This window comes from Balaenoptera ricei, chromosome 10 (genome assembly GCF_028023285.1).
Source record: "Balaenoptera ricei isolate mBalRic1 chromosome 10, mBalRic1.hap2, whole genome shotgun sequence".
NCBI classification, from domain to species: Eukaryota; Metazoa; Chordata; class Mammalia; order Artiodactyla; family Balaenopteridae; genus Balaenoptera; species Balaenoptera ricei.
The window spans coordinates 65,440,677-65,468,376 of NC_082648.1; the positions used below are offsets into that span (position 1 = coordinate 65,440,677).

Consider the following 27,700-nt stretch of genomic DNA (forward strand, 5'->3'; position numbering starts at 1 on the left):
TTAACTCTGGGAGTGGGTGAAGAAATAAAGATATGGGGAAAAAGAGAAATTCAGTATGATTCTGTGCATGGTAACACCATTCATTCAGATGAGGAAGGCAGAGGAAAAAAGATGTGTTGAGGTTGACGTTTCTTTGGAGGTACAGGGAGAAATATGTACTGGTCACATGGTATCCGGAATGGAGATGAAGATTTAGGAGTCATTAGGGTACACCTGGTTTTTGAAGCCTTAGGAGAGATTGAGCTCATCCAAGGAATGCGTAGAACAGTGTTTCTTAAAGAGGAGGGAAGAATAGCAGAATCCACTAAGGGTCATTTGCAAACTCTACATTCTGCTTCCCAACATCCCAGGGGTGGAGAAGGAAGCATGTATACTTTGAAAAAACTCCCAGGTACTTCTTTGATATGCCGTCCTCTCCCAGGGGATGTGAACATTGATACTGTTTTAAAAGTTCTCCAGGAGATTCTGATGTACACCCAGGACTAAGAACCACTAAAGGCAAGTGAAAGGGGAAGAAGGGTGAGCATTCCATCTAGGAGAAACAGAACTCAAATGAACAAGGCCAGACCTGATAATGTTCTCTAAAGGTGACAAGAACAACTACAGGATATTAGCAACTGTCACAAATTAAAGGATAACTTTATATATGTAATTTCTGTGAAGGACTCATAGCCATTTATCGGGCTCTTCAACTACTAGTATGCCCTCTGTCTTGTAAGAATTCAACAGCCACTGCTTTTCTAGAGATAACCAGTATTTCCAAGTGTTTTGCATTGATTTGGTGACTGAATCTGACCACATTCTAGAAACTTTCAAACATGCTTTCATGTGTTTTTCTAGTTCCCTTTTGAGTGACAGCAAATTTCACTAGCTTTTCCCTTGCTCCCTCTTCTCTCTTTACTTCCCTTGATGTCCCACCCCATCCATCTTAATTTTGGCATCCTTTAAGAATATACTTCCTGTCTCCAACTTATTTTTCCTCATTGGGTTCCTGGATGTTTAACTTCAGCTCCTTTCTGTTTGGTCCATAGTGAATCTCTCAAGATATGCAGTCTAGTCCATGTCCAGTTGGATTCTCATGGCAAATCGAATATAAATGTGAATTATGGAATTTTTTCTTGGTATTTTAAAATCTCTCCTAATGTCCATCTTGTCATCTCTTTTTACCTCTTTATCTTTTAAATTGATCAGTTGGTAGAGTGAAAATGCCAAGTCTTACTGCTTCCTCCTTAATTTTTCTGCACTTCAGTTCCTATTCTGTAAAATGGAGACAATTGCAATAGTTTCCTCATGGGGCAATTACGAGGCGTATAGAAGGCTTTAGTTGTTATCATTACTTCCTAATGACACCTCCTTTTCCCCCAAAGTTTATAAATAAATTTACCAAGATATAATTAATGGAAGCCAGACCCAAAAGTGCACAGGTGCACACACATCCACAGAAGCACACAGGCACACATACGTATATCTTGATTTGGATGGTGGTTACACAGGCATATACATTTGCCAAAGTTTTTCAAGCTGTATACTTAAGATGTATATATTTTCTAGATGTAAATCATACCTCAATAAATTACTGGGCAGAAAAGGTGTAATGAGAAGCAGAGCAGTAGAGCAGTTAAGATTGTGGGTTCTGGAACTGGATTTTGGTTTAAACCCTGGCTCCAGTACTAACTGTTGGTGTGATTTGAGGCAAGAGATTAGCCTGTGTATTTCAGTTTCCTCATTAGTTAGATCTGGATAAAAGGACCTATCTCATAGAGTTGTTATGAGGACTAAAGGAAGTAATCTAAAATAGTACTTGGCACATCTTAAATAGCATATAAATGTTAGCTACTGTTTTCTAATATGTTTTCTTAAAATAATGGCATTACATATTTCTAGGGTATGTGTCTTCTTTGTATATCCCATATCTTTACTTAGGTAGTGTCTTTTTTCATGCAGAGAATAAGGTTTTATACTTTTTTGTTACCTCTGTGTATGTCCAGCATCTAGCCTGATGCTACACTTAATAGGAGCAAAATCAATATTCATTGAACATTCACCAAGAAGGTCATACCAGATCAAAAGACAGTTTTTATTGTAAAAACTGATTAAATTGGGTATTCCTAACTAGTAGTGAAAATTGTATCTGACTGATTTAAACCAAATCTACCCAAAGAATAATTATTCCTTTAGCGGCAAATTTTAAAATGGTATGAAAATAAGTTTGTGAGAAGTAAACGGATTTTCTTTTAACCTCAACTATTCTACTCAACCTTTCAGATCCCAGAAAATTACAGTAATAATAAATTGGAATAATGTCAGATGATGGAAAATTCGAATCCACATGGATAATTGTCTCTTCTAAGTAGAGAGTGGCTATGGTTCTGGAGCTTTAAACATTTAAATCTAAAAGACAAATGTCCTAGTGTTTTATAATGCTTCACACAGTGACCTTTTTCATTATGCATTTGAATTATTTAAATCAAATTTTAATATGAAGTACAAAATCTGTTTGATTTAACAGTCATTTGTATGAATTAAAAGAATGTCATCAACGCCTTAAAAGAAAATTACAAAGTTTATTTTTTTTAATTAAATTGACAGTAACCGTATTATTAATTAACATTTTCTGTTTGTTCAGTTATACAGTAAAGAGAAAAAAAGATGCCACTTGATTCCCAATTCTTGGATTAGAACTGATAATTACTATTTATTGCATACCAATTATTTTTCAATTCCTATACTTGGTGGATTTTTACAGGTTTTATTAAAACTGTTGCAATGTAATTATTATCCCCATGTAGACATGAGAAAACTAACAATATAGCACTCAATTTAAAGCTTAAACATGCTTCACTGAATGTGTGGATATTTTCCTCTTTAATGTTAAGTTTCTAATATGTGGAAAACTGGTACGTAGAACTGGAATGCTTTAAAAATTGTGAAAGTAACCGTCTAGAAAGTGATAAGGTGATATGTAGCCAAAAAAAGGGCCATTACAGAAGTCAAAAACATATATTATTGGTTGGACGAAATCTGATTTTGCAAAAAAAAAAGGGGGGGGGAATGTTTATGACATATATGGGGGGAAGGGGAGAGTTATTCTTTTACAAATTAATTTTGAAATAGTGTGTTAAATAGTTCAGTTTGAATGAAAAAATAACAATGAAATTAGGACTCATCATACATTAATAAAGGTATATTTCCAGTTAAAGGGAGTGTTTTACCCATGGTACTGTACTGATGAATCCCATTCTGTGGTCAAGACCACATCTGAAGTACCGAATCCATTTCTTGGGGTCATTTTCTAAGAGGATGACTGGAAGGGTAAGAGGTTTTTCATGGTTTCCGGTGAGGATAAGCTGCTCTGATTACCCTGGAAAGGAGAAGGCTTGTCAGTAGACTACATGACGGCAGAAGAGGAACAAATGGGTGAATAATACTGGGAGGTGGAAGAGAAGCATCATTTTCTGTTAGCGCTATGCAACCATGGTGTAAGGTGGTTTGCAAGGAAGTTAACTTGCAAATACTGTGACTACTTCAGCAGAAGCCAGGTGACCCCGTGTCAGGGAATGTGATGACCGAGGATTCCTCCTTGGCAGAAACGGAGTGAAGGACGCCTAAGCAACTTTCTGACCCTTAGCCTTTCAGACCAACAGAAGTGCACAGAAGTTTGCCAGGTAGATTGTAGGTTATCAGTTTAGGAGAGTCCGATACTTAAAAAAAAAAAAAAAAATCATTTATGGGGAAAGTATTTTTTGAAATGTTATTTTTTCCTGGGTATAAAGAATTGGAACTAATATTTCTTGATTTTAGAAATACCAACAACAAAATTTAATTGGCAAAGATAGTAAGAGAAAGAAAAAAATGAGAATAAAAAGGAGAGACAGAGAAAAACAAAATCCTTATAAAGTGTGATACATTTAGCACTTTTTCTTTACCTGCCCCCATCAATTTAGTCATTATTTTCCATTGTTTTATATATACATACAATAGTCTGAGGTTTAGGAATTATGTTGTTGTTACAAGCTATTAATTTTTACATTATATATTTGTATTCTATAAATACCTATTTTTAATTTTTGTATTGTCAGGTTTTTTTTACTTTTACTATATTTACTACAATTAAACAACTTTTATTTAACTGGTTTTTATTCTCCCTGCCAGTATTATATGCCGTCACTTCCTTATTTAAGATCTCTTAAATTTGACTTACTACTCAGTCACCTAGAGTATGTATTCAAATAGCTTGTTTAATAAATAGGAAGTTTGAATTACTGAAGATGTCTTTTTCTTGCCTTTATATATGACTAAAAATGTGGCTAAATATAAAATTATTGGTTGGTCATTAAAACTGTAGGCAGTGCTCAGTATTTTTTTAGGAATTCAGTTTTGCAGATGGGTGTGATAACAAATTAATGTCTTTCTTTTTTCATTAATAACATTATTTTCCTGACTTCATGATTTTGGACATTAGTTTATCATTGTACCAAAAAAAAAAAAAATTAAGAAGTGTATGACTCTTCTTAGGCAGAAGGGTTAAAAAGCCTCTTATTTATTTAATTTGAATTTGTTAAGAACACAGTGAACTTCTTTTGATCTTCATATAGTTTCACCAAGTTTTCTTTCATAATTACCACTCATTCTTCAGTAAATATTGAGACTCTTATTGCTTATTTTTCTGGTTTCCACATTCAGTATACCTAAAATCTTATTAATGCTCTGTTCTGCTACCTCTATAAAAATTTTCTTCTGACGTAATTTTAGCTCTTTGCTCTTTTTCACTCTGCTTATGAGTTTTTCAAGTTTGACCTCTATGTTACAGTTTTAACCATCATATCAGTTGCATCCTTAATTCAGCTGGTACAATGTTAATATATATGTAGCCTGTCCTGATTGAACTAATTTGTCTCAGCATATTGCTTTTGCTGGTGGCAATGTAAATGATACACCATCATTATAAAATTAAGCGTATACCTCTCAAATGACACAGCACTTGACTCCTAGGTATTTATCCTAGGAATCAGAAACACAAGACTTTGAGTTTTGAGTTGAGACAGAAAAGCTATAGGAGTAAGTGAGAAGCCTCATGTATTGTGAAAGGACTTCTCTGTTTAGCAAGTGGAAGCATATATAAGACACATTATTTTTCCTCAGCCTAATTTCAGGGAGCTTGTAGAATATGGCACTTCTTAAACTTTTATATAGGCTCTTTGCCATACTTAAGTTTTGATTGTGGTGGGGGTTTTTTTCAGTGTTTTTCATAGTATATTAATTAAAAAAAAAGAAGTCAGGGGAAGGTGTGTCAGGAAACTAACATAATAATATTTATTTTATGTAAAATTAAAAAATCATAATGGGCTTTTTTGGAAGATATGAACTTAAGAATGTAGTGGTTCTAAAATAGGTCATGAGAATATCCTTGGATACTAAGTAGCTCCATCTTTCTGTGTAAGATTTGCATTTCAAGGGGTGAACAATAACTGTATTTCTGTGTCTTATTTTGTACAGTGAGGTGTTAAATAAGTGGGATGAGGAACTCCCTATTTTATTTTAAAAAATTTATAATCTGCGACTAAGGTGTTGTCTTTTGGTTAAAAGCTAGTGTTACAGTAATTTTTGCTGATTTTAATATTAATCATTAGACTTTGTCAAATGAGTTAGTAACTGAAACCAACACATTGTTCGTGGTATTACATCATTCATTCTGCATGAAACTGAGGCTGTCTCTTGTCCTCTTATTATCCCAGTAAGAATTTACACCACTTAACCAGGTATTAATCATTGGCTCTTGTGAAAGCTGGGAATGTTTGAGTCAGATGAGTGAGAGAAACAAGTACAGTGATAAAGGAGCAGAAAGCCTTTGATGGAACACATTGCCTATGAGAAGATTGGGGATAAACTCAGGAGCCTTGGAAGGTAGAGCTCAGTGAAAGGATACATGCAGAAGAAGGCAGCCACATCAGGTGGAGAGGAAGGAGACTGCAAGGTGTTGTTTCTAGGGGCTATCATCTTCTCTGTAAATTTAGAAGCAAGGCCATCTTCTCAGTAAATACTCCTGGAATGACTTGAGGGTACTGAGAGAAGGAAGAAAGACTGAGAAGTTTTGATGGTAAAGTTTGGGGTCAAGTGTGGAGGAGAATGCAATAAGGAGTCATTCGGGAGGGAATTAAAGGCTTGCTGAGCAATAGAGAGGTCTTGGTGTGGTTACATGTGTATTCTGAGTCAATTACAATGGCTTTGCAACCTTTCTGGTAGTCCTTGACAGAGGGGAACAAAGGAAAATAAAATAACTGGGACAACAGTGAACTCTCAAGTGGATAGGACACCAAGGAATTATATGGGAAAATGGAACAGGGGTCAGGAAGGCCTGATACTGAAAACAGACTAGAAATCCATGTAGCTCCACAAGATTAGCTAAATACTTAAGGTCAAAATATAGGAACATAATCTAGGAGGCATTAGTAAAGAGTGGTAACCTGTTGCCCAGTTGGCAAGCTGATAATGACAGCAGTAAAAGAGCAGTCAAGAGAAAACCTATCAGGCTAATCTAGCTTCTCCCATTACTCCTGTTAGTTGAGGGCTACTCTGTGTTGTGTGTTTTGCTTAAATCCAAGTTGGCAAACATTTTCTTACCGGGCTAGATAGTATATATGCCTTAGACAATCTGAAAATGCATTTACCTGAAAACCATAGGTGGTTGCCCAGGAACACTTGTGTGAAATCCCCATTAGAAGTCAAGGTAAAAAAAGTATCAGTATAAACAGTGTTGCAATCCTTGTAAAAATAAACTTCCTAGCCTCCTGGATGTTGAAGAGCTGTTTTTCAATCTACCTACAGGTATCTATGTCTGTATATGTGTATGTGTGTGTGTATATAGGTATATGATACTATATACCTAATACTGTTTTAGTCCTTATGAGAAACATATAGAAATTACAGAAATAATCTGTCTTCCAAGAAATGTCAATCTATTTGGAGAAGGAAATGGGAAAAGGAAGACTGGAGGGATGAAAATACTTATAAAATATCATATAGTTGGACAGTGAGTTACTGCTACAAAGGTGACTTAACGACTTTGAGTACAGAATTGCCTGTATACCAAGAAGGAGGATTTCTCTGCCTTTGGACCTGAGGTTTGAGACAGTAGCCAACTGGGAACTCTTTTCTCACGTATAGCATTTCAGCTACTCTCGTGCTTTGGAAAGATGAAATAATGACTCATTTTTCCAGGATTATTATTTCTACTGCTTAGTTCTGCTAAATGTCATAGTCTGAATAGTTATTAAAAGTCGGAAAAATAATTAAATGGACACTTTTCAGACTCAGTCACATTTTGACTGGTATGATAATGGTCTCCCAAAATATTTGATGCCTTGAAAGTAGTGTCCTGCTGTATTTGATATAGACTTCTTTTTCTGCTTTTTAAATATTTTCTTGAATTATAAAATAAATTTATGTGGCAATAGATTAAGTCTGTTGATTCTATTTTGGGCAGTTATACCTAAGAAAAAAACCAGTGGATAAATCCTATTTAGTGTTTGACACATTAAAGCAGTCATTTAAAATTGTTAAACCATATTTAGAAAGTAATCAGAAAGCAGCATGTTAAAAAAAACAGGATTATAAATTTGTTCCATTTTGATATCATAGAACAGTATGTTGGAAGGGCCTAGTGCTATCACTTCCTACCAGTAATTTTACAGTAAAATACAATCTGGGATTCTAGATGGAAAATTACATCATCAGTTGTTCAGTGGCATGGTGGTGTCTCTGTAAATCTGCCCGAGCAATTTGGTTACTGCAATCAATTTGTGTTTTACTTTGCTCATTGTCAAATTCAAGATTTCTGTTGTTCTAGTTGAGCAAAAATTTTTGTATATCACGCTTTCAAGATGGTGGGTAAGATTCAAGTTGGCCTTTTAAGTTAAGATACATGTGATGTTAAGCCATCCCGCAGTGTTGACAATAAACTTTCAATGACATAAAGTGAAGTGGGAAATATTCTCCCACCCTAATCTTACCCAGGGCTATTGAAAAGAGATGTTCTTCTTTAATGATGACAGGCATGATGAAGGAAAACTTGGTATGAAATACAATTCTAAAGAGAGTGATTCTAACTAGGCTGTAATGATGGGCATCAGATGAACAGAGAAGGAAATATAATTGTAAACGGAAAAGGCAGGACTTTTTGTTTCTAACGATTCTGTTACGTTGAGGGATATTTGAGGATCTGACCACGAAGGATTCAGCCCTGAGACTGGGTTTAACATTTTAAAACATTTTTAAATATTAAAACTTAGATGAAGTCATAAAAGATATGTAATTAACTTTTGCAGATGATAGAAATATGGGAGGGGGCATTAATATGATGGATGAGAACATCAGTGTACAAGGTTAATAGCTTCAACTGATGGATTGCATCAAATTATGGGATTAAATTTGAATGTAAATATTTATTGTAAAAACCAGTTTGGACAATTTTAAGGTAGTGGAAACACAGCTTGATAGCAAATGACGCTTTTTAGAAAGGTGAATCTGGGTATTTTTATATGACTACAAGATTAATATGAGCCAGTAGTATGAAGCAGCTGCTAAAAAATAAAAACCTTAGTCATGATAGAAACATAGTAAAGATCAAGAGAAGTCCTAGACAGTGCTCTCTTCGGCAGCACATATACTAAAAACGGGAATGATACAGAGAAGATTGGCATGGCCCCTGAGCAAGGATGACATGCACATTCGTGTAGTGTTCCATATTTTTACCTCACACCAGTCAGAATGGCTATCATTAAAATGTCTACAAATAATAAATTCTGGAGAGGGTGTGGGGAAAAGGGAACCCTCCTACACTGTTGGTAGGGATATATTTTGGTGCAGCCACTATGGGAAACAGTATGGAGGTTCCTCAAAAAACTAAAAATAGATTTGCCATATGGTCTAACAATCCCACTGCTGGACATATATCTGGAGAAAACTCTAATTCAAAAAGACACATGCACCCCAGTGTTCATAGCAGTGCTATTTACAATAGCCAAGACATGGAAGCAACCTAAGTATCCATTGATAGATGAATGGATAAAGAAGGTGTGGTATACATGTACAATGGAATACTACTAAAAGAATGAACTAATTCCATTAAAAAGAATGAACTACCCATCTGCAGCAACATAGATGGACCTAGAGATTATCACACTAAGTGAAATAAGTCAGAAAGAGACAAATATTGTATGATATCACTAATATGTGGAATCTAAAATACGACACAAATGAACTTGTTTATGAAACAAACAGACTCACAGACATAGAAGACAGACTTAATGGTTACCAAAAAGGAAAGGGGGTGAGGGAGGGATAAATTAGGAGTTTGTGATTAGCAGATATCACTACTATATATAAAGTAGATAAACAATAAGGACCTACTGTATAGCACAGGAAACTGTATTCAATGTCCTATAATAAACCATAATGGAAGAGAATATGAAAAAGAATATATATCTATATCTATCTACCTATTTATTTATCTATCTACCCACCTACCTATAGTATAACTGAATCACTTTGCTCTACACCAAAAACTAACACAACATTGTAAATGAATTATACTTCAAAAAAATAAACAGAATTAAAAAAAAAAAGAATTCCTAGACACTTTGCACACTGTGATGTGCAGGCCCCATCCAGAGGGTTGTGCTGCTGTCTATGAGCCATGACTTAAGAAGAGCGCTTAATATGTCAGAGTGGGTCCAAATGAGGCTGGAGGCTGACCAGTTTTCTTCAGATATTCAAATTGCCAATGGAACAGATGCTGGAATTATTTTCTTTCAAGTAAAAGCTTCAAGAAGCAGACTTGATTCTCCTGGGAAGGCATGGACAGCCACTGCCAGAGAGATATAATAAAGAGGAATCTTTGGTTTGGTAGAGATTAAAAGGAATAACTTCTATTTTCCTTTTAAAAGTCAAAGATGCCATGATTATTGAATGCAAATCTAAAATTTGAGAAAGCAACAAGAAAGACAATCCTGGGTAAGAACTGAGATAGGCTGTGACTGGAGGGTCTCACTCTTGATTAGCTTCTGGGCCTATTAAAGCACGTTGTTTGGACCTCAGCTCTCCATTTAAAGCCTGAATTGGACTTAATTGTGATACAGTGTCAAGTGGTAAAAGAGCGTATCACAAGGGGTATACTGTTAGCATTAAAAAGGGAAAGTCAGAAATAGCTTCACGTGGATTTTTTTCCCAAATCAAGCAACGCAATGAAGTACAATAAAAAAGGCAGAACGCAGAACTCACAAGAAATGATGGTCTATCCCCTTTGAAGGTTTTCATGAACTATAAGAGGATTATAGTTTTTTACACTATAGTTCACTTAGAATTGAAAATGAAGGTGCCTTTGGCTACCTGACTGCCTTTATAATTTGCTTAGTGATTCCTACAATCTCATGGCAAATTGTAAGAATTTTCTTTTTCTCCTTCTTGTTTATTTTCAGGGAGATGGGCTAAAAGGGTTCTCTTCTTTAGAGTTTCACAAAGATGTAGTGGATCTTAGTTTGAACAAATTGATCCTCTTATTTCTTTAGAATCTGTTATGCGTATGAAAGCTTAATTTGGTGTGTGTCAGGGCAAAGGAAATATAAGGACACTGGATAAAAAAGAGACAAAAAAGGATGACTGATGTGTTACACCCTTATAAGCCTCTCTACTTCAAAAATACCAGTCTTGGATAAAGCTATTGTTGAAAGAACGCTTTTTTCTCCCTCAAGTCCAATATCCAGACACACACAAGTATACACATACTTTTTTTTATAATCTAGAAATGTTATAGGAATCTGAGAATACATTTTGTATTATTAAATGACACATTGTTCAGGTCAAGGTTTTGTTTTGTTTTTTTCTTTCACAACCGAGTTTATAGTCAATTGTCCTGTGACATGAACACATTGTAGGTATTCTTAGTTTGTTATTAAAGAAAATATTGGGAATATTAGACATCTTCAGGGAAATTTTTAAAAAACATTACTAGATGGGTGAACATTTATCCTTTCCAAGAATATAAAATTTGTGACTCATTTTTATCTTTGGTTTTCCACTGTAAAGAATGGGTGTCAGCTTCCTATGTAATTTTGATTTGTTTATCCAGCAGTTTTGTTTGTCCGTGCAGTTTTCTATGTGCCAACTGTGGTCAATATTTGGTTTCCATAAAAGGTATGAGTTTTCTTTGAGGCTATCTTTCTTGCCATTGCCAAACCCACAACTGATGCACCATTACTTTGACTTTTGCTCTTAATTTAAACTTGGCACAGATCCTGTCTTTGGTGTAAAACATGAAGCAAACTCCATTTTGACCTGGAATCTGGGGAGGAAACTATTTGCTTGACATTCTCTAAAGAGATATAGAGACAGGATGTTTGTGTTACTCTTATAGGGATAGAACTGCTACCTGAATGTGCCAGTACCCACAAGTTCAGGGTGGCACTGCTATTAAAAAAAAAAAAAAATCTAGCCAAGTCCGTTTTTCTCAGTTTATAGGTAAAAGCAGGTAAAGACACATCAAAATGTCTCTGTTTAATGGAATGCAAAGCAATCCACTTAAAAAGGCCGGAACAGGACTTAGATCCAGACTGCCTGAGTTTGAATTCTGACTCTACCACTTATATGCCCAGGCAAGTTATTTAACCTGAGTCTGTTGTCTCAACTGTAAAGTGAGATATCAAAAGTTTCAACCTCATGGAGCTCTGGGAAGGATTAAGGTAAGTGACTTAGAACAGGGATTGACACAGAATAGCCTCCTCCTTCTCCTCATCTCTCAGAATTGAATATGCACGTTACATTCCTTTTTGGCAAGAGTATGGGATTTAGGGTCTTTAGAGAGTTAGCTTTTGACATTCTGGCCTCATTGTCACCCTGCTCTAACTTACCTAGTCAATGACATAGTCTTTACTTCTTATCTAGCAAACTGAATGGTAACCCTGTGACCTGAAGGTGCTAATACATCTCTAAGATGTGAACCATTCAGTCATATTTTATGAATAATTTAGGTCTCGTAAGCTCAGTTCATCCATACTTTGGAAATTTTTCAATCTTCTGTAAGAGCTACGTGGGGCTAGAAATTGAAACCACATAAAACAGTAAAAAAGAATTCCGACCAACTTTTACCTGTCAAATAAAGCCATTTATTCATATTTATTGAGTGTCTAGAACCTTCACAGTGGAGAAAACTACTTAATCATTCTCATGAGCTTCCTGCCTCGCACATTGTAGACACCTAATAAAATGTTTTTTTCAATTGAAGTTTATGACCAAGCTTTTCACAGGGAAGATTCCTTTTCAAATATTCTCTAAATCTCTTCTTTTAAAAGTAGATACCCAGTCAGAAGTGGAGAAGTAGCAATTGCTGAGCTTAGCAGTAGCCAAAAGCGAACTTCATCCCTAAGTCTAATGACAGCTTCTTGGATGCAGCTCATGTGTGTTTCTCTTCTCTCTCTTTTTAAAGACAATCCCTAGGTCTGGATCTACTGCTGATTTTGCAGTTTTTACTGGTTAGGTCATATTGAGAATGATGATAGCATTAAAAATGAAATGTTGTATTCTTTTTTAATCCTTTGCCCCAGATTAGTTGAAAAGGGAGAGAGAAGAGGGGGAGGTCCATTACTATTGTTCTACAACACTGAACTAATTGCTTTTTAAGAAATAGCATGAAAGTTGTACACATTATATAAAAAATTCTTGTCTAAAGTGAAATTATTTTACAGATGAAGATAATGAGTGCTTATTGAGGTAATAATGCATCAAATTATATTCAAAGAAGAATTAAATGAAAGATGTTCCATCATTCTACACATAGTTCACTAACAGAAATTCAAGATTTTCACATTGGTAAGACAGCCACTTTTAGTGCCACTAAATTTTGTGCCACTTTTAGCACCACATAATTAACTGTGATTTTGAGTCTTCACATATGGAAAAAAATTAGGCTAGTACACTTGTTTGTTTCAGAAACAGTTAATAATTTTTACTTTATCACTGAAATGATGTATATTTCTGAATGAGCTTCTCCAGAGGCATGTCACAGGCATCTCATCATTCAGTATCACCCTGCCTTTCTGTCAGTTTTAGCCATTTAGAGCCCTTATTTTGGCCATTAACTCTCAGGTCCTTCACTCTCTTCAAGCTAATCTTGACATAGGATTAGGAATACCAAAGCTTCCAGTCACAAGGAACCAGTGTCAAAGAGATTAACTGAATTATCTGTTGGCTTAATTCCCCATTCATGCTCACATGGGAAGGGAATAACAATATATGTGAGAGTTCTTTTACAGCTATACTCCAATACAAGCAATGGCTATTACCATTTCCCTATATTGGATCATTATGGTGACCTTCATTGCTCCTAAAGAACTCCTTTACCTGGTCTTTCTCTTCCATGGTCTCAATTCGTAGCATACAAATGTAGTTCTCTGTTTCTGTACAGCCCAGACTTTGAGGTTAATTGAATAACTAATTCTTACCTACTAAAATTGGGTAGCTGCAGAAAGCAAGCTTCTTAATCAAAATTTCGTGTTTCTTGCTGCTACTAAAATAGGCAGGAAGGCAGGCCTGTTAACCGGTATTAGTGAGACTTTATGAAAATCCCAGGAAAACGTTAATGTTCCTTTTGGCTGTGCTTCCAATGAATTAGCTGTTTATGTGAAACTTTGCCTGTATGGCTCATGAAACCAATGATGCTATGAGGTTTTTTCCCTCTGCCTTGGAAAAAAGTGTTGCCAGAGTCGTGTTCCTTATGATATTGTTACTTTGCTCCTGATTTTGCACTAAACTCAAAGACATAATCAGGTAGTGTTGGGTGAAAATTGTTGGCATGAATAGAGAATCTTTTATCAAAAGATTTAAATATGATATCCTAAACGATAAGTTTCTTTCCTGAATTAAAAAACAAAAACCCAATAACTTAATTTTCCCTTATTTCAAAGTTAGCTATGAAGGTAAGCCTACAGGTAAACCTTTTCATACAGATGTGTACCTCACCATCTTGGTATTTCTAAGCCTCTTTTTCCTGAAATCTGTTTTACTCAGACTTTTTTTTTTCCTAATAGACTATTTCTGAAATTGATGCAGATCTCTTATATCACAATTAATAATTTCTTTATTTTTTTCTAATAAGGCTCTTCTTTTATTATTATTTTTTTTATTGGAGTATAGTTGCTTTACAATGTTGTGTTAGTTTCTGTTGTACAACAAAGTGAATCAGCTATATGTTACATACATCCCCTCCCTCTTGGACCTCCATCCCACCCCTCTAGGTCACCACAGAGCACCAAGCTGAGCTCCCTGTGCTACACAGCAGGTTCCCACTAGCTATCTATTTTACACATGGTAGTGTATACATGTCAATCCTAATCTCCCAATTCATCCCACCCTCCCCTTCCCCCCTGTGTCCACACATCTGTTCTCTATGTCTGCGTCTCTATTCCTGCCTTGCAAATAGGAAATACATAACTTTAATTTAATATAGGCTACATATATTTTGACCTGTTTGCTCATCCATATCTACCATCTACCATGTTCTGGGCATGTGAAGGGTACAAAGCCCTCTGCCTTTATTTGGTGTGAGTTACAGTCTCCTTTTTGAGAAACTATTGGAGAGTAACATTAGTAGGTTAAAATAATGTCAAATTAGAAATCCTTTTAAGACATATTTAAGGATAAATATTACTTTAAAGATCTTAATACACTATAGGAAAGCACAGGAAAAAACCTAAAATACTAACTTAGAATGGGCTTGGGAATAGAAATATCAACTTTGGAATCCTAGCACTGTTACTTAACAGGCACAAATTACACATGCCTTTTTGCATTCTCATTTTGTTTTCTCTAAAAAATAGAGGTAATAAAAGTATCATCTTTATAGAGGTGTGTGAGAACTATGTTATATAATATGCACAACTACTGCCACCCAGTAGGTTCTTAATGCATTTTGCCTTTATTTTTATTACCAATGTTATTAAAAACTAGATTTTATGGAAATTAAGTAGACTTATAAAAATTAGAACATTATAAGATAGAATAATCTTTCAGAATGTTGGCTTATATGGTTTTTTAAGTTTATGTATGTCATACTTATTTGACTGTCAAATTTATTTTTAAATTTTCAATTATCTCTTATCTCCAGGAAGCATGTATTTTTATTTTTCTACGCAGTATGTTGTCCTCCTTATTATTCTGGACATGGGAATAAAGGAGTGCTTGGAAATGTCTAGATTGTCTTGGCCATTCTCTTGTTACATTCAGTGATGTCAGTAAGACAGGCTTCTTCAGGAGCTGTGTAGTTTATGAGTCTGGAGTGTCATATAAAAAAGAAATATCCATAACTCTATATTTTATGGCTGGAGGTTATATAAAGATTCTTGGTTGACTTTCTTTTGAGATTGAGTATTTCAGTAATGGTTTAAAATTGACATTCTGAATTATTATGTTATTAATTTGCATTATTCTTATTTTCTTACTTGAAAGTAAAGAGCTCCTAATAACCAAAATATAGACGTACTTTGGAAGTCTTTGACATATACAGTGTCCACCAAATATTTCCACCTATCGTTAATAGGTACATTTCAGCTACACTATTTTTTTTTAGGCTAATTCTTTTATACTTTATTTTATTTTTTTATCATCTTTATTGGAGTATAATTGCTTTACAATGGTGTGTTAGTTTCTGCTTTATAACAAAGTGAATCAGCTATACATATACATATATCCCCATATCTCCTCCCTCTTGTGTCTCCCTCCCACCCTCCCTATCCTACCCCTCTAGGTGGTCACAAAGCACCGAGCTGATCTCCCTGTGCTATGCGGCTGCTTCCCACTAGCTATCTATTTTACATTTGATAGTGTATATAAGTCCATGCCACTCTCTCACTTCGTCCCAGCTTACCCTTCCCCCTCCCCGTGTCCTCAAATCCATTCTCTACGTCTGCATCTTTATTCCTGTCCTGCCCCTAGGTTTTTCAGAACCTTTTTTTTTTTTTTTTTTTTTAGATTTCATATGTATGTCTTAGCAAATGGTATTTGTTTTTCATTTTCTCTTTCTGACTTACTTCACTCTTTATGACAGACTCTAAGTCCATCCACCTCACTACAAATAACAATTTTGTTTCTTTTTATGGCTGAGCAATAAGGCAAGAATGTACAATGGAGAAAAGACAGCCTCTTCAATAAGTGGTGCTGGGAAAACTGGACAGCTACGTGTAAAAGAATGAAATTAGAACACTCCATAACACCATACACAAAAATAAACTCAAAATGGATTAAAGACCTAAATGTAAGGCCAGACACTATAAAACTCTTAGAGGAAAACATAGGCAGAACACTCTTTGACATAAATCACAGCAAGATCCTTTTTGACTCACCTCCTAGAGAAATGGAAATAAAAACAAAAATAAGCAAATGGGACCTAATGAAACTTCAAAGCTTTTGCACAGCAAAGGAAACCATAAACAAGATGAAAAGACAACCCTCAGAATGGGAGAAAATATTTGCAAATGAAGCAACTGACAAAGGATTAATCTCCAAAATTTACAAGCAGCTCATGCAGCTCAGTGTCAAAAAAACAAACAACGCCATCCAAAAATGGGCAGAAGACCTAAGTAGACATTTCTCCAAAGAAGATATACAGATTGCCAACAAACACATGAAAGGGTGCTCAACATCACTAATCATTAGACAAGTGCAAATCAAAACTACCATGAGGTATTATCTCATACCGGTCAGGATGGCCATCATCAAAAAATCTGCAAACAATAACTGCTGGAGAGGGTGTGGAGAAAAAGGAACCCTCTTGCACTGTTGGTGGGAATGTAGATTGATAACGCCACTATGGAGAACAGTATGGAGGTTCCTTAAAAAACTAAAAATAGAACTACCTACCATATGACCCAGCAATCCCACTACTGGGCATATATCCTGAGAAAACCATAATTCCAAAAGAGTCATGTACCACAATGTTCATTGCAGCACTATTTTCAATAGTCAGGACATGGAAGCAACCTAGTGTCCATCAACAGATGAATGGATAAAGAAGATGTGGCACGTACATACGGCTACACTATTTATTTAACTGTTCCCTGCCATTTAAGAAAAAATTACATTTAGTAGATTTATCTCATTCCTGAAAGGATTCTTCTTTGTTATTTAACTTGCTAGAAACTCCTAACTTCACTCTTAGCTTAAGATTTCAGTTACTACTTTCTTAAGACTAAAACCTGCCAGTTTGCAACGTATTCGACACACCGTTTACGTCTATTAGTTGGCCTTTCCTAGTTTATACTACAGTAACAAAGTTAGAGCCTTATTTCTTGCTCATGTTCAGTATTGTGTGAGGCTCCCCTTCATGTCCCTTCATGGTGGGACACAAGCTGAGGGGCAACCCTTTCCTGGACCATGCCAAGATGGTGACAGATTGGAGAAAGAGATTGTGAGACTACATGCTGGCTCTTACAGCTTCTGCTCGCACGAGGCCTGTGTCTCATATCTTTTCCAATCATATTTCATGAGCCAAAGTCATTCACATGGCCAAGCCTGATGATAATGTGATGGAAAGTATTGCTTCCTGCAGCAATGGGCCTGGTTTGTCGGGGAGGGGAGCAGCAAGAATGTTTAGGCAAAATTATAGTCCACCACACTACCTCAGTATTGCTTTCTTGACATGTTGAAATGCGCCTTCCTCGCTATAATTCGAAAATACCATGTATTCACTTTTTAAACATATATTAAGCATTAACTATTATATATTCCCCATAGTCAGTGATTGTACAGACTTTAATATTAAGGACCATAAACTGAAAGACGAGTCTACTGATGTGTTTAGCTCTTGTCCTCCTGATATTTCTATACATATTGAATAATTTTCATAATGTTTTCCATGATACTCTTATCACTAACCTTTTGTGATGCCAAAAGGTGATTTGGACTTTTTAAATAAGAGAGATGGGATTGGAATTCTACCTCTGTGATTCACTAGCAATGTGATCTTAGTTATTAATTCTCCTTGATCTCCCGTTTCCTCAATACTCTGGGATTATACAAAACATGTGAATCACCTGGTCAATCACCTTGATGCATTATAAATTTTCAAGCAAGTCATATCTTGTATCACTTCCACCATAACCCTCTAGGAACTCTCATTTCACTCAGAATTAAAACAGAAGCCCTTTTTGTGTTCTACAAACTCCACGATGATCTGTCCCCATGGTTCTACCCTTGCTTACTTTGCTCCAACTATGTTGGCCTTCTCGATAATCCAAAACACAAAAAGCACAGGCCAGGCTTGGCACTTCTGCTACTGATGTTCCCGCTGGAATGTTATTTCTTTAAATATCTACAAGGCTTGTCTCATCATTTTTTTCTGCTTAAATGTCATCTAATTAGAAAGGCCTCTGGCCACTGTGTTAAGATATCACCTCTTCTATCACTCTCTAACTTCTTACCTTGACATATGTTTTCTATTTTGATTTATCATCATGAGACATATATATATATGTGTGTGTGTTTGTTTACTGGTTTATGATTTTTTCCTCCCTCTAAAATTTAAACTTCATAAGAACAGAGACTATTTTGTATACTGTACATTCTACCACCTACAATGCTTCCTGGCCCATAGTAGGTGATTAGTAATTGATGAGTAAATAAATTTAACTTATATCATTCAGGAAAATAAATAATAAGATTAAACAGAGAAAAAAGGACAGGTTCCTCGTATCTTCTATTTATTATTCAATACCAGAAAAGGTGACTGAGACATAATTATGGAATATCTATATTTATCTTCCAAGTCACTACCCAATTTTTTTTTGAATTTTTGAATTTTATTTTATTTATATTTTTATACAGCAGGTTCTTATTAGTCATCCATTTTATACACATCAGTGTATACATGTCAATCCAATTCTCCCAATTCATCACACCAACACCCCCACCTGCCACTGCTTTCCCCCCCTTGGTGTCCATACATTTGTTCTCTACCTCTGTGTCTCAATTTCTGCCCTGCAAACCGGTTCATCTGTACCATTTTTCTAGGTTGCACATATATGCATTAATATGTGATATTTGTTTTTCTCCTTCTGGCTTACTTCACTCTGTATGACAATCTCTAGGTCCACCCATGTCTCTACAAATGACCCAATTTCTTTCCTTTTTATGGCTGAGTAATATTCCATTGTATATATGTACCACATCTTCTTTATCCATTCGTCTGTCGATGGGCATTTAGGTTGCTTCCATGACCTGACTATTGTAAATAGTGCTGCAATGAACATTGGGGTCCATGTGTCTTTTTGAATTATGGTTTTCTCAGGGTATATGCCCAGTAGTGGGATTGCTGGGTCATATGGTAATTCTATTTTTAGTTTTTTAAGGAACCTCCATACTATTCTCCATAGTGGCTGTATCAATTTACATTCCCACCAACAGTGCAAGAGGGTTCCCTTTTCTCCACACCCTCTCCAGCATTTATTGTTTGTAGATTTTTTGATGATGGCCATTCTGACTGGTGTGAGGTGATACCTCATTGTAGTTTTGATTTGCATTTCTCTAATAATTAGTGATGTTGAGCAGCTTTTCATGTGCGTCTTGGCCATCTGTATGTCTTCTTTGGAGAAATGTCTATTTAGGTCTTCTGCCCATTTTTTGATTGGGTTGTTTCTTTTTATAATATTGAGCTGCATGAGCTGTTTTGGATATTAACCCTTTGTCTGTTGCTTCGTTTGCAAATATTTTATCCCATTGTGAGGGTTGACTTTTCGTGTTGCTTGTAGCTTCCTTGGCTATTGAAAAGCTTTTAAGTTTCATTAGGTCCCATTTGTTTATTTTTGTTTTTATTTCCATTACTCTAGGAGGTGGGTCAAAAAAGGATCTTGCTGTGATTTATGTCATAGAGTGTTCTGCCTATGTTTTCCTCTAAGAGTTTTATAGTGTCTGGCCTTACATTTAGGTCTCTAATCCATTTTGAGTTTATTTTTGTGTATGGTGTTAGGGAGTGTTCTAATTTCATTCTTTTACACGTAGCTGTCCAGTTTTCCCAGCACCACTTATTGAAGAGGCTGTCTTTTCTCCATTGTATATCCTTGCCTCTTTTGTCATAGATTAGTTGACCATAGGTGCGTGGGTTTATCTCTGGGCTTTCTATCCTATTCCATTGATCTATATTTCTGTTTTTGTGCCAGTACCATATTGTCTTGATTACTGTAGCTTTGTAGTATAGTCCAAAGTCAGAGAGTCTGATTCCTCCAGCCCCGTTTTTTTCCCTCAAGACTGCTTTTGCTATTCAGGGTCTTTTGTGTCTCCATACAAATTTTTTGTTCTAGTTCTGTAAAAAATGCCATTGGTGATAGGGATTGCATTGAATCTGTAGATTACTTTGGGTAGTATAGTCATTTTCACAATATTGATTCTTCCAATCCAGGAACGTTGTATATCTCTCCATCTATTGGTATCATCTTTAACTTCTTTCAAAAGTGTCTTATAATTTTCTGCATACAGGTCTTTTTGTCTCCCTAGGTAGGTTTATTCCTAGGTATTTTATTCTTTTTGTTGCAGTGGTAAATGGGAGTGTTTCCTTAATTTCTCTTTCAGATTTTTCATCATTAATGTATAGGAATGCAAGAGATTTCTGTGCATTAATTTTGTATCCTGCAACTTTACCAAATTCATGGATTAGCTCTAGTAGTTTTCTGGTGGCATCTTTAGGTTTCTCTATGTATAGTATCATGTCACCTGCAAACAGTGACAGTTTTACTTCTTCTTTTCCAATTAATATTCCTTTTGGGGCTTCTCTGGTGGCGCAGTGGTTGAGAATCTGCCTGCCAGTGCAGGGGACACGGGTTCGAGCCCTGGTCTGGGAGGATCCCACATGCCGCGGAGCGACTGGGCCCGTGAGCCACAACTACTGAGCCTGAGCGTCTGGAGCCTCTGCTCCGCAACAAGAGAGGCCGCGATAGTGAGAGGCCCCTGCACCGCGATGAAGAGTGGCCCCCACTCGCCGCAACTGGAGAAAGCCCTCACACAGAAACGAAGACCCAACACAGCCAAAAATAAACATAATAAATAAATAATAAATAAAAATTAAAAAAAAAATTCCTTTTATTTCTTTTTCTTCTCTGATTGCTGTGGCTAGGACTTCCAAAATTATGTTGAATAATAGTGGCGAGAGTGGACAACCTTGTCTTGTTCCTGATCTTGAGGAAATGCTTTCAAATTTTTCACTATTAAGAGTGATGTTTGCTGTTGGTCTGTCGTATATGGCCTTTACTCTGTTGAGGTAGGTTCCCTCTATGCCCACTTTCTGGAGAATTTTTATCATAAATGGGTGTTGAATTTTATCAAAAGCTTTTTCTGCATCTATTGAGATGATCATATGGTTTTTATTCTTCAATTTGTTAATGTGGTGTATCACATTGACTGATTTGCGTATATTGAAGAATCCTTGCATCCCTGGGATAAATCCCACTTGATCATGGTGTATGATCCTTTTAATGTGTTGTTGGATTCTGTTTGCTAGTATTTTGTTGAGGATTTTTGTGTCTATATTCATGAGTGATACTGGTCTGTCATTTTCTTTTTTTGGAGTATCTTTGTCTGGTTTTGTTATCAGGGTGATGGTGGCCTCATAGAATGAGTTTGGGAGTGTTCCTTCTTCTGCAATGTTTTGGAAGAGTTTGAGAAGGATGGGTGTTAGCTCTTCTCTAAATGTTTGATAGAATTCACCTGTGAAGCCTTCTGGTCCTGGACTGTTGTTTGTTGGAAGATTTTTAATCACAGTTTCAATTTCAGTGCTTGTGATTGGTCTGTTCATATTTTCTATTTCTTCCTGGTTCAGTCTTGGAAGGTTATACCTTTCTAAGAATTTGTCCATTTCTTCCAGGTTGTCCATTTTATTGGCATAGAGTTGCTTCTAGTAGTCTCTTAGGATGCTTTGTATATCTGTGGTGTCTGCTGTAACTTCTCCTTTTTCATTTCTAATTTTATTGATTTGAGTCCTCTCCCTCTTTTTCTTGATGAGTCTGGCTAATGGTTTATCAATTTTGTTTATCTTCTCAAAGAACCAGTTTTTAGTTTTATTGATCTTTGCTATTGTTTCCTTTATTTCTATTTCATTTATTTCTGCTCTGATCTTTGTGATTTCTTTCCTTCTGCTAACTTTGGGTTTTGTTTGTTCTTCTTTCTCTAGTTCCTTTAGGTGTAACGTTAAATTGTTTATTTGAGATTTTTCTTGTTTCTTGAGGTAGGCTTGTATAGCTATATACTTCCCTCTTAGAACTGCTTTTGCTGCATCCCATAGGTTTTGGATCGTCATGTTTTCATTGTCATTTGTCTCTAGGTATTTTTTGATTTCCTCTTTGATTTCTTCAGTGATCTCTTGGTTATTTAGTAACGTATTGTTTAGCCTCCATGTGTTTGTGTTTTTAACGTTTTTTTCCCTGTAATTGATTTCTAGTCTCATAGCATTGTGGTCAGAAAAGATGATTCATATGATTTTAATTTTCCTAATTTTACTGAGGCTTGATTTGTGACCCAAGATGTGATCTATCCTGGAAAATGTTCTGTGTGCACTTGAGAAGAAAGTGTAATCTGCTGTTTTTGGATGGAATGTCCTATAAGTATCAATTAAATCTATCTGGTCTATTGTGTCATTTAAAGCTTGTTTTTCCTTATTAATTTTCTCTTTGGATGATCTGTCCATTGGTGTAAGTGAGGTGTTGAAGTCCCCCACTATTATTGTGTTACTGTCGATTTCCTGTTTTACAGCTGTTAGCAGTTGCCTTATGCATTGAGGTGCTCCTATGTTGGGTGCATATATATTTCTAATTGTTATATCTTCTTGGATTGATCCCTTGATCATTATGTAGTGTCCTTCCTTGTCTCTTGTAATATTCTTTATTTTAAAGTCTATTTTATCTGGTATGAGTGTTGCTACTCCAGCTTTCTTTTGATTTCCATTTGCATGGAATATCTTTTTTCATCCCCTCACTTTCAGTCTGAATGTGTCACTAGGTCTGAAGTGCGCCTCTTGTAGACAGCATATATATGGGTCTTGTTTTTGTATCTGTTCAGTGAGCCTGTGTCTGTTGGTTGGAGCATTTAATCCATTCACGTTTAAGGTAATTATCCATATGTATGTTCCTATGACCATGTTCTTAATTGTTTTGGGTTTGTTTTTGTAGGTCCTTTTCTTCTCTTGTTTTTCCCACTTAGAGAAGCTCCTTTAGCATTTGTTGTAGAGCTGGTTTGGTGGTGCTGAATTCTCTTAGCTTTTGCTTGTCTGTAAAGCTTTTGATGTCTCCATCGAATCTGAATGAGATCCCTGCCGGGTAGAGTAGTCTTGGTTGTAGGTTCTTCCCTTTCATCACTTTAAGCATATCATGCCACCCCCTTCTGGCTTGTAGAGTTTCTGCTGAGAAATCAGCTGTTAACCTTAAGGGAGTTCCCTTGTATGTTATTTGTCATTTTTCCCTTGTTACTTTCAATAATTTTTCTTTGTCTTTAATTTTTGCCAGTTTGATTACTATGTGTCTCGGCCTGTTTCTCCTTGGGTTTATCCTGTATGGGACTCTCTGCACTTCCTGGGCTTGGGTGGCTGTTTCCTTTCCCACGTTAGGGAAGTTTTCGACTATAATCTCTTCAAATATTTTCTCTGGTCCTTTCTCTCTCTCTTCTCCTTCTGGGACCCCTATAATGCAAATGTTGTTGTATTTAATCTTGTCCCAGAGATCTCTTAGGCTCTCTTCATTTCTTTTCATTATTTTTTCTTTATTCTGTTCCGCAGCAGTGAATTCCACCATTCTGTCTTCCAGGTCACTTATCCGTTTTTCTGCCTCAGTTACTCTGCTATTGATTCCTTCTAGTGTATTTTTCATTTCAGTTATTGTTTTGTTCATCTCTGTTTGCTTGTTCTTTAATTCTTCTAGGTCTTTGTTGAACATTTCTTGCATCTTCTCGGTCATTGCCTCCGTTCTTTTTCCAAGGTCCTGAATCATCTTCACTGTCATTATTCTGAATTCTTTTTCTGAAAGATTGCCTATCTCCACTTCATTTAGTTGTTTTTCTGGGTTTGTTTCTTGTTCCTTCATCTGGTACATAGCCCTCTGCCTTTTCCTCTTTATCTTTCAGTGAATGTGGTTTTTGTTCCATAGGCTGCAGGGTTGTAGTTCTTCTTGCTTCTGCTGTCTGCCCTCCGGTGGATGAGGCTGTCTGAGAGGCTTGTGCAGGTTTCCTGATGGGAGGGAGTGGTGGTGGGTAGAGCTGGCTGTTGCTTTTGTGGGCAGAGCTCAGTAAAACTTTAATCTGCTTGACTGCTGATGGGTGGTGCTCGGTTCCCTCCCTGTTAGTTGTTTGGCCTGAGGCGACTCAACACTGGAGCCTACCTGGGCTCTTTGGTGGGGCTAATGGCAGACTATGGGAGAGCTCACATCAAGGAGTACTTCTCAGAACTTCTGCTGCCAGTGTCCTTGTCCTCACGGTGAGACACAGCCTCCTCTCCCCTCTGCAGGAGACCCTCCAACACTAGCAGGTAGGTCTGATTCAGTCTCCTATGGGGTCACTGCTCCTTCCCCTGGGTCCCGATGCGCACACTACTTTGTGTGTGCCCTCCAAGAGTGGAGTCTCTGTTTCCCCCAGTCCTGTCGAAGTCCTGCAATCAAATCCTGCTAGCCTTCAAAGTCTGATTCTCTAGGAATTCCTCCTCCCACTGTCAGACCCCCAGGTTGGGAAGCCTGACGTGGGTCTTAGAACCTTCACTCCAGTGGGTGGACTTATGTGGTATAAGTGTTCTCCAGTTTGTGAGTCACCCACCCAGCAGTTATGGGATTTGATTTTATTGTGATTGCACCCCTCCTACCATCTCATTTTGGCTTCTCCTTTGTCTTTGGATGTGGGGTATATTTTTTGGTGAGTTCCAGTGTCTTCCTGTCGATTATTGTTCAGCAGTTAGTTGTGATTCTGTTGTTCTCACAAGAGGGAGTGAGAGCACATCCTTCTACTCCACCATCTTGAACCAATCCTCACTACCCAATTGAATGCAGTCTAAATAGCTATAAACTGCTAACAGCTATAAAATATACATGATTATATTACTTTTTAAAATAATTTTTTTAATGTTATTTCTTATAGGTGGAAACTGGTTTATTTGAAATGTAAACTACACTTAAGCAGTTGGGCTAAAGACAGTAGTAAAATTGCTTCCTTTCTTGGAAAGTAGGTAAAAGAAAAAAAATCAAGCAGTACTTTGAACTTAGAGCAGTGAATTTAATAATGAAGTTAAATTTCACAATATCTGAAAAATTTAAGAATCTAAGGTATTTTACTTAAGGAGCTAAGGCTTTTCATTTAAGCCAAGGTGTAATTTCAGTATATCATCAGTATAAAATTGTTAATAAGATAATTTATATTTTTAATATGAATTCTTTGAAATCTGATGTGTATTTAGACTTACCACATTTCTCAGCTTGGATTGGCCACATTTCTAGTGGTCAGTTGCCACTTGTGGCTGATAGCTACCACATTGGATCTTACAGTTGCAATCTAACCGGTCATACCAATACAGGAGGATGCTAACGAGGGCTGCTCTTCGTTGCTGTGCATGGGCATCTCATTGCGGTGGGTTATCTTGTTGCGGATCACAGGCTCTAGGTTCGTGGGCTTCAGTAGTTGTGGCACATGGGCTCGGTAATTGTGGCTCGCGGGCTCTAGAGCTCAGGCTCAGTAGTTGTGACGCACAGGTTTAGTTGCTCCACGGCATGTGGGATCTTCCTGGACCAGGGCTCGAACCCGTGTCCCCTGCATTGGCAGGTGGATTCTTAACCACTGTGCCACCAGGGAAGCCCCTCATTGCATCTTTATTTCACTGCTATCATGTTTTTTTTTTTTTCAAGTTTAATAGACAAAAAACAGTGTTTCATCATTTTTAATTTCTGTTTTTGATTAGCAGGAATATTTATCATAACTAATAGTTATTGAGAGCCACCTATGTGCTAGGATTGTAGTAGTTGCTTTATTAATGTTATCTAGCTCTTCACAAAGATATGAAGATGTGTTAAAGGGAAAAGGGGGCCCAGAAGGTTTCCAAAATTTGCCAGACTCACACAGCTTAAAGTGGCGGAGCTGGGATCTCAGATCTTTGTTTTTGACTGACTTAGGAATTTATGTAGGGCCAGTGGTCTTGAGATTCCAGGTAGCTAGAAACTGAACTTTATTTCATAGGTAATGAAACTATGTTAATTGAAATGAGTGTGAAACTCTAAATATAGTCCTCTGATTCTTAGGTAACTCCCCAAATAAATTCATCCCTGGTGCCCAATATAGCTGAAGTTAACCTGAGAAATGGGCTCTAAATGGATTAAATGTCATTATTTTGGTTATCTGCTATGTTTGTTCAAATGAACAAGTATTAATTAACTCTGCTGTGGATATTCACCACTCTACTAACAAATATGCAAGAGTTAAATAAGGTTGCTTATTGATGAAGACTGTCTGATTTTAAAAATATTTCCGGATTATATTTCAGTTTGATTCTAGAGGAATCAAAGACTTTCCTAGTAGTCCGTCTGCCCTGTACTGCTGTTTTTCTGGATTCTAAAGCACTGTCACATAACTTCTGCTTGAAGTTATGCTTCAGTATGCAGTGGGTTCCTGTTTGCAGCAGAAGCCCAAAGAGTGAATTGAGTGTCCTCTTTTTTAGTATATATTAATGTATAAGTGCTTCTTTCCCAGGATCAGTTTTAAATCCAAGGGAGCTGGAACCTTTTTAGTGGTGATTTGAACCTCCTAGACTGTTGAACATTGTGAACATCAGAAGATCTCTGGTATAGAATATGTTTAATGTTTTGAATCTCCATTAGCACCAATATGAAATCCAGATATGGCAGGAAATATCCATGTGTATGAGGAAAGCAGCCTCTTTTGAGTCACTGAGTAGCCATGTAAAAAAAGTTTTGAATCTTACTCTAAAATAATTTTCCTTTTGTCAGGATTTTAGTTACACATTCAGGTGGAGATCATTTTTATGCTGAGGAAATATCTTGGCCTTGGTCCCACCGTCCTGAATGGAATAGGAATGGGCAGATGGATTTCTGGGAACCTCAGAGCAGCATGCAAGTTTGCTTTGGAGACAGGGTTTCTTGTCATGCATGTGAATTTCAAAGTGAAATGTTAACCTGCCTTAGCATCTCTAAGCCTTCATTGCTGGTTTTGGCTATTGTTTAGTGACACATGTACTACCAGCAGTTGGAGAGTTTGCAAAGGCGTCTGTAGTCTTGTTTTTAATATTACTCTAGCTGTCAGTAAGTAGAACTTCAAAGCCATCATTTTGAAGAAGTTGCATTGAAAATGAACTCCATTTTAGATGAAATTCTTGGTCAAAGGAAGAGAAACATTATCATAAAAGTTTTATGACTTTTTCAGTGTTGACTTACAGGGTAGGATTCAGTATGAACCCAGGACAACATAGAGCATACAGAGACTGGAAGGAAGGTAGAAGGTCACAGCCCTGGGTCACTAGGATGCCAAAACTTCTACCAAGCTCAAATGTGATTCAAGAAACTGTGTGTACTAGGAGTTAGGACCATAGTTAGTTCTGAGTGATAAGGTTTTTCCAGGCAAATGGATTTCTAGGAAACAAAGTTAAGTAATGTTAAGCTCTGACCACTTTAAAAGCAAAAGAAAACTCACCCTC

The 27,700-nt window shown here is 36.6% G+C and overlaps 1 protein-coding gene and 1 non-coding gene across 2 annotated transcripts in view; both read left to right on the forward strand.

The window, feature by feature from the left end:
- The window catches only part of NAV3 (neuron navigator 3), a 584,734-nt gene that overhangs the window by 139,160 nt on the left and 417,874 nt on the right, over nucleotides 1-27,700 (forward strand). The gene's annotated exons all lie outside the window — the stretch shown is intronic.
- Nucleotides 8,642-8,749, forward strand: LOC132373906 (U6 spliceosomal RNA). Its single transcript, XR_009505562.1, has one exon. It is a non-coding gene; the product is annotated as a U6 spliceosomal RNA (small nuclear RNA).